General features: G+C 42.6%; 1 long non-coding RNA gene across 2 annotated transcripts in view; it reads left to right on the plus strand.

The window, feature by feature from the left end:
* Positions 1-19,207, plus strand: part of LOC138431014 (uncharacterized) — a 126,391-nt gene that overhangs the window by 48,442 nt on the left and 58,742 nt on the right. For both annotated transcript variants that reach the window (XR_011253496.1, XR_011253495.1), the window contains exon 2: positions 18,502-18,581. This is a non-coding gene — a long non-coding RNA (uncharacterized lncRNA). The remainder of the gene's footprint in view (positions 1-18,501; positions 18,582-19,207) is intronic.

Here is a 19,207-nt window from a genome sequence, read left to right on the forward strand (position 1 = left end):
CTCCTCTCCCTGCCCACAGATGGGTGCTCTTTGTTCTTCCAGCTTTCTTGTTCATTCATCACCATTCTTTATAATATCAATTAAAAACAAGGGAGGAGAATGAAATGGGCATGGAGTAAACTCTACAACTGAAAACACAACCATGTCTTTATAAACTTAAAATGAAGCAGGCTTGAGATGCAGTATCTAGTATCTAGCTATGAAGATGATACCCATTAATCTTTAAATTCTCTAAACGCCAATCGTAGGACATTGACCTGAGTAGCGGAGACTTGGTAGGAAGCCTGGGATACAGAAGTCAGAATAGCAGCATCTATTCTTCCTCCCTCCACAAGATTATGGAACGATCTCTGGGCTTCCCAGATGAAGTAGAATTCAGAGAATGAGCCTCAAAGCCTGCCCCATTTTAATGAAGTCATCAGTTGATTCTGTTTTTATTATTAAACAAGCAATCAGACCTTCTACTGAATGGCCTGGTATTTACTTAAACCTTCACGCTCCCGAGATCGCCTGGGACCATGGAATCGGGAACCACATTTGTCTCTGCTCTGGCTCTGTACTGTAGTCCATGTGGATGATGCCATTTACATGGTTCTTTTTTGACCTCCGCTCTTGGCTCATGATCTATATCTAAACTTCCGGCTATTCCAAGCAGCATGGTTGGTCTTCCTTGGTGGCTCAGACAGTAAAAAATCTGCCTGCAGTGCAGCAGATCGGGTTCCATCCCTGGGTTGGGAAGGTCCCCTAGAGAAGGGGATGGCAACCCACTGAAATACTCTTGCCTGGAGAATCCCATGGACAGGAGAGCCTGGCGGGCTACAGTCCGTGGGGTTGCAGAGTCAGACATGACTGAGCAGCTTTCACTTCATGTCACCCAGGAAAGGAGCTTGGTCTTTGGAGCCAGCATGATTCAGTGTGAAATCTGTTTTTTAAAAGGTGAATCTTAGTTTCCTCCTCCAGACAACGGCATCAACAATTAAACTTATTCTGGTAGATCTCCGTGAAGATTTGGGACAGCATAAATGTCATGGGAGAAATGATTTAACAATTATGTATGTGCTTTTATACTTCTGACTTTCCTAATGCGTGGCCTTGTTCCCAGGGCATTCCAGGTAGTCATCTGCCTGAGGGAGGGAAGGGGATTGAGATGTTCTATAAAAGGAACACAAAACAAACTAACGACAAACAACAAAATGACACCTAATGTTCAGCTTCTGTCAGTTACACTGTGGTTTAGTCTAAACAAAGTAAAACACTTAGAGCTTTAAAAAATATTTGACATGTCACTCAAATGAAGCAAAACAAAGGCTTTTCTGGCAAGGATTCTACCATAAGAAAGGATTAATTCATTTATCCTTTTCATTTCATTTATCTTTTTCAATTCATTTATCTTTTTCTTCGGCTTAGAGTTTTATGAAGGGGCAGACGGAGCAGATGAGGGCAAGAGAGCTGCCCTTTTCCACCCTGAGATGATGATGCAAAGGCCACAAGGAGCTGAGGGAAAGGGAGAGAGAGGAGCGAGATGGCCTGATGAACGTGTCCTGAGTCTTCCTTCGGAAAGTTGTTATCTAAAATCAGCACGTGGACTCTTGTTCATTTGGGTCACCTATTAGACAAGGAACAGTCCATCCAAATAAAGTTGGAGGTACAGCGCGGTCAGGTAGAGAAAAACGGCTTCCCACGGTACTCTCCTTCCCGTGTTGAGGGCCCTCGGAGCTGCCGTGGGGCTGGTAGCATGGGGCAGTGTGACTCACATAGAGGCTAAGGGTAGACCACATGGAGGATAAAAGGAAGACTGGGGAGTCAGCAGGCAGTGAAAGAAGCAGAGACACCGAGCCCGCCTGTGAGAGTTGACCGGTGCCACCTGGAAGCATTGCCCAGAACATGGAACCATGAGTTCCTTGGCCCTGGGCAGCAGGTTTGGAAGCAGTTGATCAAGCGACATCATGCCAGAGGCTAGAAGATGTTGCCAGATCACGCTCCAGATTCAACACAAGATCAGAGTACTCCTTAGTCCCCAAACTCAAGAAGTTGTGTGGTCACCCCTTTCCACCTCCTATACCAACAGCACCATCTTAGGAGAAGACCCAGAGAGAAGGATGGTCAGAGACAGGGCTTTGCATCCAAAAGAGAATTCTTTTGGTTTTTTTGGCCGTATGGCAGGTGGGAACTTAGTTCCCCAACCAGGGATCAGACCCATGACTCCTGCAGTGGAAATACAGAGTACTAACCACTGGACTGTCAGTGAAATCCCTGAGAATTGTTTTTTAATCCCAGAAGGACTGTTTCAGCGTTCAGGTTAGACTGTTTAAATTACATCAGAGATTTGGGTGGGGAAGGAGAAGGTCTATGCAAGATCTTATCTTGGATCACAGACAAGGCAGTTACAGTGTATACCTTTCTTGTTCACATGATGCTTCTACACTCGTCTCACGCTGATGACTTATTTTTACCAAAACAAGCTGCCAAGAAACTGAAAACGGGGCCCGGGCATAGCCAAGTTGTATTCCGAAAGTGGTGGTTGACGTCCCATCTGTCACGAGCTCCCTCTGCCAGCAGTGAGAGTGTGCTGCCCAAGGCCAAGGATGGGAGACAATGGGTTCCAGTTTCTTCCTCGTGGATGCTGCCCAACCACAAGCCTATTCCATTTTTTAAGGACCTGAGGCTAATAGTGTTGAATTTCATGGGAAGAAGAGAAAGTGCTATGGAAATTTTGCAGAAGGCAACCTGAGAAGACTTTGTGCAACTCAGGCCCCTGAGGGGCCCACATATGCTGTCTTGTCTCTAAAACGTCAGGGGCATGACTACAAGGATGAGCCTATAAACCAGATCTGAGCAGAGACTTACTTTTTCAAAAGAGTCCTGTGCTCAACCTAAGGATTCTTAGGACTGGGACCAAAGGAAGACAAAAGCAAAACATGGAGCAGAACATGAGAGGAAAGTGTCCGGGCCTCAATGTTTGCTTTGTGCCCCTGGAACCGTATCATAAAATATCAATGCTGCAGCTTGTTGTTATCTTCAAAACAATGATTCGAGTTTAATTCTAAATGAAACTGATGAGAAGTGTGATGTTTTCTTTACCAGCAAGGCCAAATTGCTCACTACTGTGAGCTGTGTTTCCCCCAAGGTTTGCAGGAGCTGAAGTCTATATAAGAAAAAAAAAAGCCCTAGTTCTGAACGGGAACATTGGAATTTTCCTATTGGCAGCTCCCTTCTTGGTTAATTAGACAGTATTAGGAAGGAAAAAGGTTAGCCGTGTTATCTAGAAGGAAGTATTATTAGAGATGGCATTGTATCCTGAAAACATTTCATACCCTGTGTTCTGGTTTCTAACGCACCATCTGGAGCAGCTACTTGGGGAAAATTACAGCAAATTGATAGGAATATTAAAAATTGCCTCAGTTAATTTATTGACAAAGATAAAAGTCTCTTGATGAGAAATAGCATTTCAAGTGTCCTTTGCAAATCATAAATTGACAGACAACAGACATAAATGATGAAGAGTCCTAAGACTTGTGTTTCTGGTTAGAACCACCATCACATCTGTACTAGGAGAAGGCAAGGAACTTCTCAGAGACCCATTTCCCTGTTTTGTAAAAGAGAGCACGTTTTCATGAAACATCCAGCCAGCAAGTCATTTGAGATAAAGAATTAAAAGCTAGCTATCAACTTGTCCATTTCATACTTCTTTATCTTCTGTCTTAAAAGAGGTTGTGGTATTCAGATTAATTAGTCATTGTGGGACCTCCCTGGTGGTCCAGAGGTTAAGGATCTACTTTTCAGTGCAGGGAACACAGGTTCTATCCCTGGTCAGGGAACTAAGATCCTATATGCCACAGGACAGCTAAGCCCACGCACCGCAGCGAAGATCACACGTGTTGCAACTGAGAACTGATGCAGCCGCATAAATATTTTTAAAAATTTAATCATTGTTTATAAAGTCCTGGACAAATAAGCTTTCATTACAACGGCATTGTTTTAAAAAGCTTCCTATGCTGTCTACCAATTAGGTTAGAATGAGAGGAAATGTTGAAATGGCTCTTAAGAAATGGTGATCAATTGATAATGGTGAACACACCGCTGTTTACTTACTTCTTGCCAGATACTACAAAAGTCCTGGCAGAAAATGAAGAAGAGCTGCTGGTCTTGCAAAGATCATTTCAGCTCAATCTATACTCACTGGGCAGTCAACACCAGCAGAATCGTTTTAGACCAAGAAGGACAGCAGTAGGGTAACTTCATTGTCAACGCTGTCTGTCTTTCCTTTAGAAATGTCTTTGGATTTTTTTCTAACAGGTGATAGAGGTGAAGGGATAAACATTTCTTGCGGCATGATGCCCGTCTGGTTTTGCTGACAGAATTACTCATCATTTCCTTATTGAGAAAAGGCATTCAGCATGCTGAAGCCTAGAACTTGCTTAAAAAAAAAAAAATAGGCATGTTTCTAACCTCAGACTCCTAATTTGAATACATACAGTTTTGCAGCTGGATCTCATTATCTTTTGAAAGTCAGTTGTCTTATGAATAAATAAATAGGTTTTGGAATGTTCAGTTGTTAACAAAACAATAATATAAGAACAAAGCATTTTTAAACCACTTTATTAAGTTGTGATTGACATACAAAAATCTATACATATTTCAAGGCTTCCCTGGTGGCTCAGACAGTAAAGTATCCACCTGCCAGGAGTTTGGGGTTTGATCCCTGGGTTGGGAAGAGCTCCTGGAGGAGGAAATGGGAACCCATTCCAGTATTCCTGCCTGGAGAATTCCATGAACAGAGAAGCCTGGCAGGCTACAGTCCATGGGGTTGCAGAGTCAGATATGACTGAGCAACCAGTACTTTTATACATATTAATATATACAACCTGATGAGTTTGAAGATAAGTATACACCGGTGAAACCAATCCCAAAGAAGGGCAATGCCAAAGAATGCTCAAACTACCACACAACTGCACTCATCTCACATGCTAGCAAAGTAATGCTTAAAACTCTCCAAGCCACTCTTCAGCAATACATGAACTGTGAACTTCCAGATGTTCAAGCTGGTTTGAGAAAAAGCAGAGGAACCAGAGATCAAATTGCCAACATCTGCTGGATCATCAAAAAAGCAAGAGAGTTCCAGAGAAACATCTATTTCTGCTTTATTGACTATGCCAAAGCCTTTGACTGTGTCGATCACAATAGACTGTGGGAAATTCTGAAAGATATGGGAATACCAGACCACCTGACCTGCCTCTTGAGAAACCTCTTGAGTATACAGGTCAGGAAACAACAGTTAGAACTGGACATGGAACAACAGACTGGTACCAAATAGGAAAAGGAGTACGTCAGGCTGTATATTGTCCCCCTGCTTATTTAACTTGTATGCGGAGTACATCATGAGAAACGCTGGGCTGGAGGAAGCACAAGCTGGAATCAAGATTGCCGGGAGAAATATCAATAACCTCAGATATGTAGATGACACCACCCTTATGGCAGAAAGTGAAGAAGAACTAAAGAGCCTCTTGATGAAAGTGAAAGAGGAGAGTGAAAAAGTTGGCTTAAAGCTCAACATTCAGAAAACGAAGATCATGGCATCTGGTCCCATCACTTCATGGGAAAAAGATGGGGAAACTGTGTCAGACTTTATTTTGGGGGGCTCCAAAATCACTGCAGATGGTGATTGCAGCCATGAAATTAAAAGACGCTTACTCCTTGGAAGGAAAGTTATGACCAACCTAGATGGCATATTAAAAAGCAGAGACATTACTTTGCCATCAAAGGTCCGTCTAGTCAAGGCTATGGTTTTTCCAGTGGTCATGTATGGATGTGAAAGTTGGTCTATAAAGAAAGCTGAGCACTGAAAAATTGATGCTTTTGAACTGTGGTGTTGGAGAAGGCTCTTGAGAGTCTCTTGGACTGCAAGGAGATCCAACCAGTCCATCCTAAAGGAGATCAGTCCTAGGTGTTCATTGGAAGGACTGATGCTGAAGCTGAAACTCCAATACTTTGGCCACCTGATGTGAAGAGCTAACTCTTTTGAAAAGACTCTGATGCTGGGAAAGGTTGAGGGCAGGAGGATAAGGGGACGACAGAGGATGAGATGGTTGGATGGCATCACTGACTCAATGGACATGAGTTTGGGCAAACTCCGGGAGTTGGTGACGGACAGGGAGGCCTGGCGTGCTCCAGTCCATGGGGTCGCAAAGAGTCGGACACGACTGAGCGACTAAACTAAAACTGAACTGATGAAGCCATCACTACAATCTGTGTCATAAAGATATCCATCACCTCCAAAAGTTTCCTCTCACCCTCTGTACTTATAATTTTTTTCTGTATAGGAACATTTAACATAGTATCTACCCTCTTAACAAATTTTCAGTGCAGTATTTGTCAACTATTGGCTCTATGCTGTACCGTAGCTCTCTAAGATGTATTCATCTCGTGTAAGTAAAACTTTGTACCTTTTGACTAATACCTCCCATTTCCATCTTCCCCCAGCCCCTGGGAACCACCGCTCTACCCTCTGCTCCTCTGAGTTTGAATATTTTAGATTCCTTATGTAAGAAAGACCAAAAACACCTTTTGAAGTTAGCAATCATGTGATAAACTGGAAAAAAAATCCAGATAAAACACAAGAAACAAAGATCATTGTAAGTCCAATATATTTTGGTACAGCCAAATTCTATGATTTAAATGGCCAATCGGTGGTGCACATTTTGTCCAAAGCCACACTTCCTGAAGGTAAATGTGTTTCACCCACATTTAAAACAAAATATTTGTGAAACTACTATCTGGCCCCGTGGTGGTAAGTGGTTTAATCGCTAAGTCGTGTCTGATTCTTACATCCCCATGGACTGAAGCCCACCAGGCTCCTCTGTCCATGGGATTCTCCAGGCAAGAAGACTGGAGTGGGTTGCCATTTCCTCCTCCAGGGGATCATCCCGACCCAGGATTGAACCTGCATCCCCTCATTGCAAGCGGATTCTTTTGCTGACAAGCTACCAGGTTTGTCTATAAGAAGACTGTACACTTTGCCTTTTCTGGGTCCTATTTAAGAACTGATCCCATGTAAGAGAGGAAATATGCCTACCTGGTTGACTCCTAGTGCAGGATGGGAGTCAATAGCAGCTCCAAGCTGGATTCCATAGGCCGCTGACCCAGGGCCTGATTCCATGAACACACCTGCTGGACTCCTTTATCTCAGTCACAGGCACTGTCCCCGGTCCTCCCCACTGCCACCTCCAGGCACTCATTCACGGACTCCTGGGTGACAAGTGTGATCCCATAGCCCAAAGCACTCTGTAGTTACCCAGCAAGGGCCTTTTTTTAGGGCATGTGATTCTCTTTCATGCAAAATGTATCATACTTTGATATCTCCAAAGATTAAATGCTCTTTGATCACCATCTGACTTCAGAGTCCTAAGCCATCCAGGAGCTTCCATTGATCTAGTCTTGATGTTCCTTTTCAGGATGTCGACAGCCCCTCTCAGGTTATCCCACGCTTCTGCACAGCTGGAATACTAGGAGTTTTGTTTGTTTCTTTATTTATTTTGCTTAATACTTCAGCATTTTTTGGTTTTATTTGCAAAATTGTCTTTCTCCTCAGGTTTAACTATCTACATCCCACCCACCCTTCTTCCAAGCTACAGTTTAAAAATATTCTTTTATTTATTTCACTGCTTGGGTCTTAGTTGCAGCATTTGGGATCCTCTGTCTTTGTTGAGGCTTGTCAGATCTAGTTCCCTGACCAGGGATGGAACCCAGCCCGCCTGCATTGGGATCTTGGAATCTTAGCCACTGGACCACCACGGAGGTCCCCCAAGCTGCATTTAAATGACATTTCCTCTGTGAAACCTTCCTTGAATTGCCAGCAACCCTTGACTGGATGTAATCTCTCCTTCACCTCTGCCTGTGATACCAGTTAGCTGGTGTCTCACATGGGGAGACTTTGTCATATTCCACCTTCTGTTTGTTATTTTTCTGCAGTTCTCATCTTCCATAATAATAATGATAATAATGACAGCAGTTGCTGTTGTTCTGATAGCTCATTGTTTTATACGCACTGTGGAAGACAGAGCTTTATTCCTTGGAGTGACTCGTTAGAGCAAGCATTATGATCTGTATTTTACAAATGAGCAAACTGAGGCTTAGATGACTTAAAGCAGTGTGGTCCAAGATCAGAATACTGGCAAGGGGGTGACACTGGGATTCAGTAAGACTTCAGTCCGCTTCCAGTCCATTCTTTTAGGCACTGCCTTATTCTTGTATCCAGAAGATCCTTAAGGAGATGGAGGAAACTCACATTCACTGACCATCTAAAGTGTCCCTGGCATGGGAGCAGAAGCTTGCATGGATGTCTTGTCATTTATCTGTGAGGTACATGGTATAATCCACATTTTTCAGGTGAGAAAACAAGGTTCACTATAAATATATTTTTTGAAAGGGAATGAGTGGATAAGCCACCTGTAATGCATAAAACTGGTGAGATTGAGAGCCAGAATATATAGTTCAGTTCAGTCGCTCAGTCGTGTCCAACTCTGCGACCCCATCAACTGCAGCACGCCAGGCCTCCCTGTCCATCACCAACTCCTGGAGTTAACTCAAAGTCACGTCCATCGAGTCGGTGATGCCATCCAACCATCTCATCCTCTGTCGTCCCCTTCTCCTCCTGCCCTCAATCTTTCCCAGCATCAGGGTCTTTTCAAATGAGTCAGCTCTCCGCAAAGCAGTTTCAGCTTCAACATCAGTCCTTCCAGTGAACACCCAGGACTATCTCCTTTAGGATGGACTGGTTGGATCTCCTTGCAGTCCAAGGGACTCTCAAGAGTCTTCTCCAACACCACAGTTCAAAAGCATCAATTCTTTGGTGCTCAGCTTTCTTTATAGTCCAACTCTCACATCCATACATGACAACTGGAAAAACCATAGCCTTGACTAGACGGACCTTTGGTGGCAAAGTAATGTCTCTGCTTTTGAATATGCTGTCTAAGTTGGTCATAACTTTCCTTCCAAGGAGTAAGCGTCTTTTAATTTCATGGCTGCAATCACCATCTGTAGTGATTTTGGAGCCCAGAAAAATAAAGTCTGACACTGTTTCCACTGTTTCCCCATCTTTTTCCCATGAAGTGATGGGACCAGATGCCATGATCTTCGTTTTCTGAATGTTGGGCTTTAAGCCAACTTTTTCACTCTCCTCTTTCACTTTCATCAAGAGGCTCTTTATTTCTTCTTCACTTTCTGCTATAAAGGGTAGTGTCATCTGCATATCTTAGGTTATTGATATTTCTCCTGGCAATCTTGATTCCAGCTTGTGCTTCCTCCAGCCCAGGGTTTCTCATGATGTACTCCGCATACAAGTTAAATAAGTAGCGTGGCAATATACAGCCTTGACGTACTCCTTTTCCTATTTGGTACCAGTCTGTTGTTCCATGTCCAGTTCTAACTGTTGCTTCCTGACCTGCATACAGGTTTCTCAAGAGGCAGGTCAGGTGGTCTGGTATTCCCATCTCTTTCAGAATTTCCCACAGTTTATTGTGATCCACACAGTCAAAGGCTTTGGCATACTCAATAAAGCAGAAATAGATGTTTCTCTGGAACTCTCTTGCTTTTTCGATGATCCAGCAGATGTTGGCAATTAGATCTCTGGTTCCTCTGCCTTTTCTCAAACCAGCTTGAACATCTGGAAGTTCATGGTTCATGTATTGCTGAAGCCTGGCTTGGAGAATTTTAAGCATTACTTTGCTAGCATGTGAAATGAGTGCAATTGTGCAGTAGTTTGAGCATTCTTTGGCATTGCCTTTCTTTGGGATTGGAATGAAAACGGACCTTTTCCAGTCCTGTGGCCACTGCTGAGTTTTCCAAATTCGCTGGCATATTGAGTGCAGCACTTTCACAGCATCATTTTTTAGGATTTGAAACAGCTCAACTGGAATTCCATCACCTCCACTAGCTTTGTAGTGACCCTTTAAGTCAACAAAGAAAATAATAACTACCCTGCAGGAAAATGGGTAAAAAACATGAAAAGGCATTTAGCAAAGAAGATAGAATGACCAAAAACATACAAAGTGATGCTCAGCCTTATTTAAATTTTCACTTTCAGTGTAATCACTAGGGAAACTGCCCCTAAGATGAATACAGGTGTGGTTGCCCCAGTATAGTTTGAAGAATGAATAAACTGTGCTATATTGTAATATAATGGAATGTATTACTGAGTTAAAAAGAAGAATCTGTTAAGTATAAAAGTAGATGAATTTTAATGTCAGAATATTAAGTAAAAAATCAAGTTACTAAAGTATGCTACTTACATAAAATTTAAAACACTCAAAATACCAACTGTTTCTGAATAATATACATTAAAATAAAGTCTATGGCATCCCTTGTGGCTCAGCAGGTAAAGAATTCACCTGCAATGTGGGAGACCTGGGTTTGATCCCTGGGTTGGGAAGATCCCCTGGAGAAGAGAAAGGCTACCCACTCCAATATTCTGGCCTGGGGAATTCCACGGACTGTATAGTGCATGGGGTCACAAAGAGTTGGACATGACTGAGTGACTTTTACTTCACTCTCTCATCGCTCAGTTGGCAAAGAATCTGCCTCCAATGCAGGAGACCCCGATTTGATTCCTGAGTTGGAAGATCCACTGGAGAAGGGATAGGCTATCCACTCCAATATTCTTGGCCTTCCCTGGTGGCTCAGCTAGTAAAGAATCTGCCTGCAATGTGGGAGAGCTGGGTTCAATCCCTGGGTTGGGAAGATCCCCTGGAGAAGGGAAAGGCTACCCAATCCAGTATTCTGGCTTGGAGAATTCCATGGACTACAGTCCATGAGGTGGAAAACAGCTGGACACGACTGAGTGACTTTCACTTTCATGCAGAATATATGTAGTAAAAAGTATGAAAAGCTGTTAAAAGTTAACTTGTTAGATCACAAAAGCATCATAAACCTCTCTCTGAAATGGTTCTACCAGTTTTCATTCCCACTTCCAATACATGACACTTCCTATTACTCCATTGGGGTTGTTAGGCATTTTGATTTTTGTCAATTTTAAAGAGTATGAAATGGCATCTCCTTATGTAAATGTGTATTTCCCTTCCTTCTAGTAAAGCTGAACATCATTTCATGGGATACCCTGGGGAAGGAGATGAAGAAATGAGATCAGCGCTTGTATTAGGTTTTTTTTTAAATCTATGAGTAACAATTACTGCAAACTTCATAGCTTAAACTGATGCCAGTTTACTATCTTACAGTCTCTGCAGGTTAGATATCCGGGCAAGGCTTTCCTAGGTTCTCTGAGCAGGGTCTCACGAGGCTGAAATCAAAGTGTTAACCATAGTGTGTTCTCTTTAGGAACCTCAGTTAGAAACAAATCTGCTTCCAAGCTCCCTCTGGTTATTGGCACAGTTCATTTCTTTGCAACTGTAGAATACAGGCAGCTTGTTTTTACAAAGCCAGTGATGAGGAGAGAGGTTCTCAGTCTTTAGAAGTCTTTTATCCCCTGTTCCCCTTTTAAGGTGCCCCCCTCATTAAATGGTGGCTTCCCTGGTGGTTCAGATGGTAAAGAATCTGCCTGCAATGTGGGAGAACTTGGTTCGATCCCTGGGTCAGGAAGATCCCCTGGAGAAGGAAATGGCAACCCTCTCCATTATTCTTGCCTGGGGAATTCCATGGACAGAGGAGCCTGGTGGAGTACAGTCCATGGGGTCACAGAGTTGGACACGACTGAGTGACTAATTTTTATTTTTACTTCCTCATTAAATGAGGCCCAAACAGAATAATCTCCCTTTGGGTAAACTTGAGGTCAACTAGTTAGGGATTTTAATCATATCTACAAAATCCTTTAGCCTTTGCCATGTAGCATAATCTGATTAAAAGAAGGACATTGCATCATCTTTGCCACATTCTGTCAATTAGAAAGAAGTCACAGGTTCTGCAGAGGGGACTTTACACAGGTATGGTTCGTTGGGTACAACCCAACGGCCTGTCCACCACGGAACTAGTCTTGATTTTGCCTAAATTGTGTTCATTCTCAAAAAAACAATCTAAATTTTAACATTTGTTCAGTCTTGGTATTGCATACACGGATTTCCATTATGTTGTTTCTGAGCTTTTCTTTATCATTGAAATAGTTCAAAATGTAAGCAACAGAAAATTTTTAATTAACAAGTAAGCTCACCAACAAAGCACAGTCCAAATAGACCAATAGAAATAGAGGAGAAAGATGCAGAAAGGAGTCTGGCTCAAAGACTATAATTTTGTCTTAACACCTGATTCTGAGAGACCAAAGCAGTGTCTGATGACCTTTTTTGGCCTGTTTTATAAACCACTTGGCCCATGGAGCCAATGTCTGACCTTCTTACCCAGTTAACAATATGTATTTGTGTCGTGTTTTTATTTGATGGAACAGGAGATGAGCTCCTTTGGGTTACCAACTTCTGATGTTAATAGCTGGACAGTTGTTTTTCATTCCCTAAGTTGTGTTTGACTCTTTGCAACTCCTGGACTGTAGTACACCAGGCTCCTCTGTCCTACACCATTTCCCAGAGTTTGTTCTGATTCATGTCCATTGAGTCAGTGATGCTATCTAACCATCTCATCCTCTGCCAACCTCTTCTCCTTTTGCCTTCAGTCTTTCCCAGCATCAAGGAATTTTCCAGTGAGCTGACTCTTCGTATCAGGTGGCCAAATTATTGGAGTTTCAGCTTCAGCATCAGTCCTTCCAATGAATATTCAGGATTGATTTCCTTTAGGATTGACTGGTTTGATCTCCTTACAGTCCAAGAGACTCTCAAGCATCTTCTCAAGCACCATAGTTTGAAAGCCTCAATTCTGTGTTCAGCCTTCTTTATGGTCCAACACTCACATCTGTACACAAATACTGGAAAAACCATAGTTTTGACTATATGGACCTATAGGAAAAGCGATGCCTCTGCTTTTTAATACTCTGTATAGGTTTGTCGTAGCTTTTCTTCCAAGGAGCCAATGACTTTTAATTTCATGGCTGCAGTCACCATCTGCAGTGATTTTGGAGCCCAAGAAAATAGAGTCTGTCACAGCATCTGATTTTCCCCTTTTATTGGCCATAAAATGATGGGACAGGATGCCATGATCTTAGTTTTTTTAATGTTGTATTTCGAGCCAGGTTTTTCACTCTCCTCTTTGACCCTCATCAGGAGGCTCTTTAGTTCCTAAGGCATCACCTACATATATGAGGTTGTCGATACTTCTCCAAGTGATCTTGATTCCAGCTTGTGATTCATCCAGTCCGGCATTTTGCATGATGTACTCTGCATACAAGTTAAATAAACAGAGTGATAACATGCAGCCCATGTACTCCTTTCCCAAGTTTGAACCAGGCAGTTCCTCCATGGCATTCGAAGATCATGGGATCCAGTCCCATCACTACATAGCAAATAGATGGAGAAACAATGGAAACAGTGACAGAGTTTATTTTCTTGGGCTCCAGAATCACTGCGGACAGTGATTGCAGCCATGAAATTAACAGATGCTTGCTCCTTGAAAGATAAGCTGTTACAAACCTAGACAGCATGTTAAAAAGCAGAGCCATTACTTTGCCAACAGAGGTTCATATAGTCAAAGCTATGGTTTTTCCAGTAGTCATGTATGGGTGTGAGAGTTGGACCACAAAAAAGGCTGAGCACCGAAGAATTGATGCTTTTGTACTGTGGTGTTGGAGAAGACTCTTGAGAATCCCTTGGACAGCAGGGAAACCAAACCAGTCAATCCTAAAGGAAATCACTCCTGAATATTCATTGGAAGGATTAATGCTGAAGCAGAAGCTCTAGTACTTTGGCCACCGGATGCGAAGAGCTGACTCATTGGAAAAGACCCTGATACTGGAAAAGATTGAAGGCAGGAGGAGAAGGGGACGACAAAGGACAAGATGGTTGGATGGCATCATCAACTCAATGGGCATGAGTTTGAGCAGACTCCAGGAGATTGTGAGCAACAGGGGAGCCTGGTGTGCTGCAGTCCATGGGGTTGCAAAGAGTTGGACACGACAGGGTGACAGAACAACAGCAACAACAGTTCTTCCATGTCCAGTTCTAACTGTTGCTTCTTGACCCACATATAGGTTTCTCAGGAGACAGGTAAGGTGGACTGTTTCACCCATCTCTTTAAAACTTTACCATAGTTTATTGTGATTCGCACAGTCAAAGACTGTAACATAGTCAATGAAGCAGAAGTAGATATTTTTCTGAAATTCCCTTGCTCTCTCCATGATCAGACAAATATTGGCAATTTGATCTCTGGTTCCTCTGCCTCTTCAAAACCCAGCTTGTACATCTGGAAGTTCTCGGTTCATGTACTGCTGAAGCCTAGCTTGAAGGATTTTGAACATAACTTTGCTAGCATGTGAAATGGTGCAATTGTATGGTAGTTTGAATATTCCTTTTCATTGCCCTTCTTTGGCAATGGAATGAAAAACTGACCTTTTCAAGTCCTGTGACCACTGCTGAGTTTTCCAATTTGCTGATATATTGAGTGCAGCAGTTTAACAACACCATCTTTTAGGATTAGAAATAGCTCAACTGGAATTCTATCATATTCTCTAGCTTCGTTTGTAGTGATACTTCCTAAGGCCCACTTGACTTCACACTCCAGGTGTCTGGCTCTAGGTGAGTGATCATACCATCCTGGTTATCTGGGTCATTAAGACCTTTTTTGTATAGTTCTTCTGTATATGCTTGCAACCTGTTCTTAATATCTTCTGCTTCTGTTAGGTCTTTATACAGTTTCTGTCCTTTATTGTGTCCATCCTTGCATGAAATGTTCCCTTGGTATTTCCGGTTTTCTGGAAGAGATCTCTAGTTTTTCCCATTCTATTGTTTTCCTATTTTTCTATTTCTTTTCCTCTTTTTATATAATGATTTATACACTGATAATTAAAGAAGCAGCAGTGCAATTGCTTAATAGTAGCCTAATGCAGGAGAAGGCAATGGCACCCCACTCCAGTACTCTTGCCTGGAAAATCCTATGGACGGAGGAGCCTGGTAGGCTGCAGTCCATGGGGTCACTAAGAGTCAGATACGACTGAGCGACTTCACTTTCACTTTTCACTTTCCTGCATTGGAGAAGGAAATGGCAACCCACTCCAGTGTTCTTGCCTGGAGAATCGCAGGGATGGGGGAGTGTGGTGGGCTGCTGTGTCTGGGGTCGCACAGAGTCGGACATGACTGAAGTGACTTAGCAGCAGCAGCCTAATGCAATGGATAAGATTGCTTCACAGTATTCTAACCTATACACCAATGAATGGATCTTTATGCAGTGTGTATGGCACATAGTATTATAGTCACATTTATAATATTAAATTTTTGTTACATTACCAAAAAAAATACCTGTGATAATAGGCCGATAGGCAGTTTCTCCACTTACAAGAGAGAGAGGCATGCTGTATGGTAATGTAATTCTTTGAAAACAAATTTATTTGCATTGCTCATTTAAGAAGGCCTTCTTATATCTCCTTGCTGTTCTCTGGAACCCTGCATTCAGTTGGGTATTAAGTTGTCACCTCTTCTTAATCTCTTCTGCTCCTGTTAGGTCCTTACCATTTCTGTCCTTTATCGTGTCTGTTCTTGCTTGAAATGTTTGTTCCCTTGATATCTCCAGTTTTCTTGAAGAGCTCTCTATCTTTTTCATTCTATTGTTTTCTTCTATTTCTTTGCATTGTTCAGCTAAGAAGGCTTTCTTATCTCTTCTTGCTTTTCTCTGGAACTCTGCATTCAAATGGGTATATCTTTCCCTTTCTCCCTTGCCTTTCACTTCTCTTATTTTCTCAGCTATTTGTAAAGCCTCCTCAGACAACCAGTTTGCCTTCTTGCATTTCTTTTTCTTTGGGATGGTTTTGGTCACTGCCTCCTGTACAGTGTTAGGAACCTCTGTCCTTAGTTCTTCAGATACTGTGTCTACCAGATCTAATCCTTTGAGTCTATTCATGACCTCCACCATATAATCATAGGAGATTTGACTTAGGTCATACCTGAAGGACCTTGTGGTTTTCCCTAGTTTCTTCAATTTAAGCCTGAGTTCTGCAATAAGGAGCTCATGATCTGAACCACAGTCAGCTCCAGGTCTTGTTTTTGCTAACTGTATAGAGCTTCTCCTTCTTTGGCTGCAAAAAATATAATCAATCTGCTTTCGGTATTAACCATCTGGTGATGTCCATATGTAGAGTCATCTCTTGGGTCGTTGGCAGAGAATGTGTGCCATGACCAGCGTGTTCTCTTGACAGAACTCTTTTAGCCTTTGCCCTGTTTCATTTTGTACTCCAAGGCCAAACTTGGTTGTTATTCTGGGTATCTCTTGACTTCCTGCTTCTGTACTCCAAGCCTCTTTGATAAAAAGGACATCTTTTTTTGATGTTAGTTCTAGGTCTTCTAGGTCTTCATAGAAGTGGTCAACTTCAGCTTCTTTGACATCAGTGGTTGGTGCATAGACTTGGAGTCCTGTGATGTTGAATGGTTTGCCTTGGAAACAGATTGAGATCATTCTGTCATTTTTGAGGTTGCACCCAAGTACTGCATTTCAGACTCTTTTGTTGACTCTGAGGGCTACTCCATTTCTTCTAAGGGATTCTTTCCCACAGTAGTAGATATAATGGTCATCTGAATGAAATTCTCCCATTCCCATCCATTCTAGACCACTGACTTCCTAAGATGTCGATGTTCCGCTTTGCTGTCTCTTGCTTGAGTACGTCCAATTTACCTTGACCCATGAACCTAACATTCCAGGTTCCTATGTAATATTGTTCTTTGCAGCATCGGACTTTACTTTCACTATCAGGCACAACCACAACTGAGCGTCCTTTCTGCTTTGGCCCAGCCTCTTCATTCTTTCTGGAGTTGTTAGTAATTGCCCTCCACACATGGGGATTCCCAGGGGCCACAGTGGTAAAGAATCCACCTGCCAATGCAGGAGATGCATGAGATGAGAGTTCCATCCCTGGGTTGGGAAGAGCCGCTGGAGAAGGAAATGGCAACCTGCTCCAGTATTCTTGCCTGGAAAATTCTACGGACAGAGGAACCTGGCAGGCTACAGTCCATAGGGTCTCCAAGAGTCAGGCAGGGCTGAGCGACTATACTCATGCATGCTTCCCCAGTAGCATATTGGATTCCTTTCCGACCTGCAGGGGCTCATCTTCCCGTGTCTTATCTTTTTGCCTTGTCATACTGTTCACGGCGTTCTCCAAGCAAGAATACTGGATTGGTCGCCATTTCCTCCTCTAGTGGACCATGTCTTGTCAGCACTCTTCACAGTTCTGTCCGTCCTGGGTGGCCCTGCACAGCGTGGCTTGTAGCTTCACTGAGTTGCTCCAGCTCCTTCACTGTGATCTTGAAGGGGAGTAACGATAGCCTCTGGCTTATTCTCAGAGCTGTAATCTAAGAGCCTCTGTAAATCTGAGATAACCAGGGCCCAGGCTCATCAAACACATTTCTGGGTCACATTCTTGCAAAATGAGAATTAACCCCACCTCTGGTAACTTGTTGACAAGGTGACAGGAAGACATGGTATCAGGCAAAAACATCTGGCGACTTAAGTCCATGACCAAGCTCTAAAAGTACATTTACTTTACTAGGAGTTAGCAAAGCAAACACGTTTCAACAAGATCTGAACAGACTGGAGGTTTGAATTATCCAAACATATTTTGGTGCCAGGAGAAAACACGTGGAGTGGTTTACGCAACTCAAAGAATAGAGGGTCTGAGTGTATTTTTGAGCAGGAGAGGAGAAACCAGCCCTTTTCTAGAAAACCAAGGAATGGTAAAGATATTAATTCCTGATTTAACATTTTCAAGCTGTCTCTTCCTTGACCCCCCCCCCCACCCAGTTATTCTAAAGTGGTTTGCCATTTTATTTGCATTTACTTTATTTTTTTTAATTTTTAAAATTTTACTTTACAATACTGTATTGGTTTTGCCATACATTGACATGAATCCGCCACGGGTGTACATGAGTTCCCAATCCTGAACCCCTGAACCACCCCCCCCCCCACCTCTCTCCCCATATCACCTCTCTGGGTCATCCCAGTGCACCAGCCCCAAGCATCCTGTATCCTGTATCGAACCTAGACTGGCGATACGTTTCTTACATGATAGTATACATGCATTTACTTTAATTGTTTCATTTTGTTTGTTTTACCTCTTTCATAAAAAAAATCCAGTGGAAATAGACACAGAGAACATTAGAAAGACCTTCTGGAAGATAACTTGTCAGCCTTCTCTCAGCTCCATCCTTAGGAAGATGGAGAGGATAAAAGTACTCCATCTCTAGGCATAAATGGAATGCAGAAAAAAATCACATTGTGTGTGCCCCTCTGTTGATTTCTGTATGAGTTCGGTTTTATTTGAACAACGACTGTCTTGATGGGGAAAAAAGGTTGTAATAGGGCACTGGTGGCAGAGAAAGGACTCCATAAGGGAAGCTGTGGTCCCACCTGTCTAAGCTGAGTGGTGGGTAGAGGATTTGCGCGTTGACTGTAATTCTGTATTTCTGTGTGTTTCAGACGCTTCACTCTATAAGGCACTTGTACTTCGTCTCCTCCTGCTGGCAGCTTTGCTCAGTCATTCCTCTGACACCACTCTCGTAAGTATCTATTACTCTGCTAACAAGCTACCTCAAAACTTAGCAGTGTGGAACTTTCTTTTTTTCTGTTTTAGTTTACTTTTTTGCTGTTGTTTATTTTTTTAATTAATTAATTTATTTTAATTGGAGACTAATTGCTTAACAATATTGTGGTGGTCTTTGCTACACATTGACATGCATCAGCCACGGGTGAACATGTGTCCCCTCGTCCTGAACCCCCCTCCCTCCTCCCTCCCCATCCCATCTGTCTGAGTTGTCCCAGAGCACCAGCTTTGAGTGCCCTGCTTCATGCATCAAACTTGCACTGGTGATCTATTTCACACATAGTAATATACATGTTTCTATGCTATTCTCTCAAATCATCCCACCCTCGCCTTCTCCCAGAGTCCAAAAGTCTTTTCTTCATATCTGTGTCTCTTTTGCTGTCTTGAGTATAAGGTCATCATTACCATCTTTCTAAATTCCATATATATGGGTTAATATACTGTATTGGTGTTTCTCTTTCTGACTTAATTTACTCTGTATAAATAGCTCCAGTTTCATCCACCTCATTAGAACTGACTCAAATGCGTTCTTTTTTTGTGGCTGAGTAATACTCTTGAGAGTCCCTTGGACTGCAAGGAGAT

The sequence above is a fragment of the Ovis canadensis genome, chromosome 26 (genome assembly GCF_042477335.2).
Source record: "Ovis canadensis isolate MfBH-ARS-UI-01 breed Bighorn chromosome 26, ARS-UI_OviCan_v2, whole genome shotgun sequence".
In the NCBI taxonomy this organism is placed as follows: domain Eukaryota; kingdom Metazoa; phylum Chordata; class Mammalia; order Artiodactyla; family Bovidae; genus Ovis; species Ovis canadensis.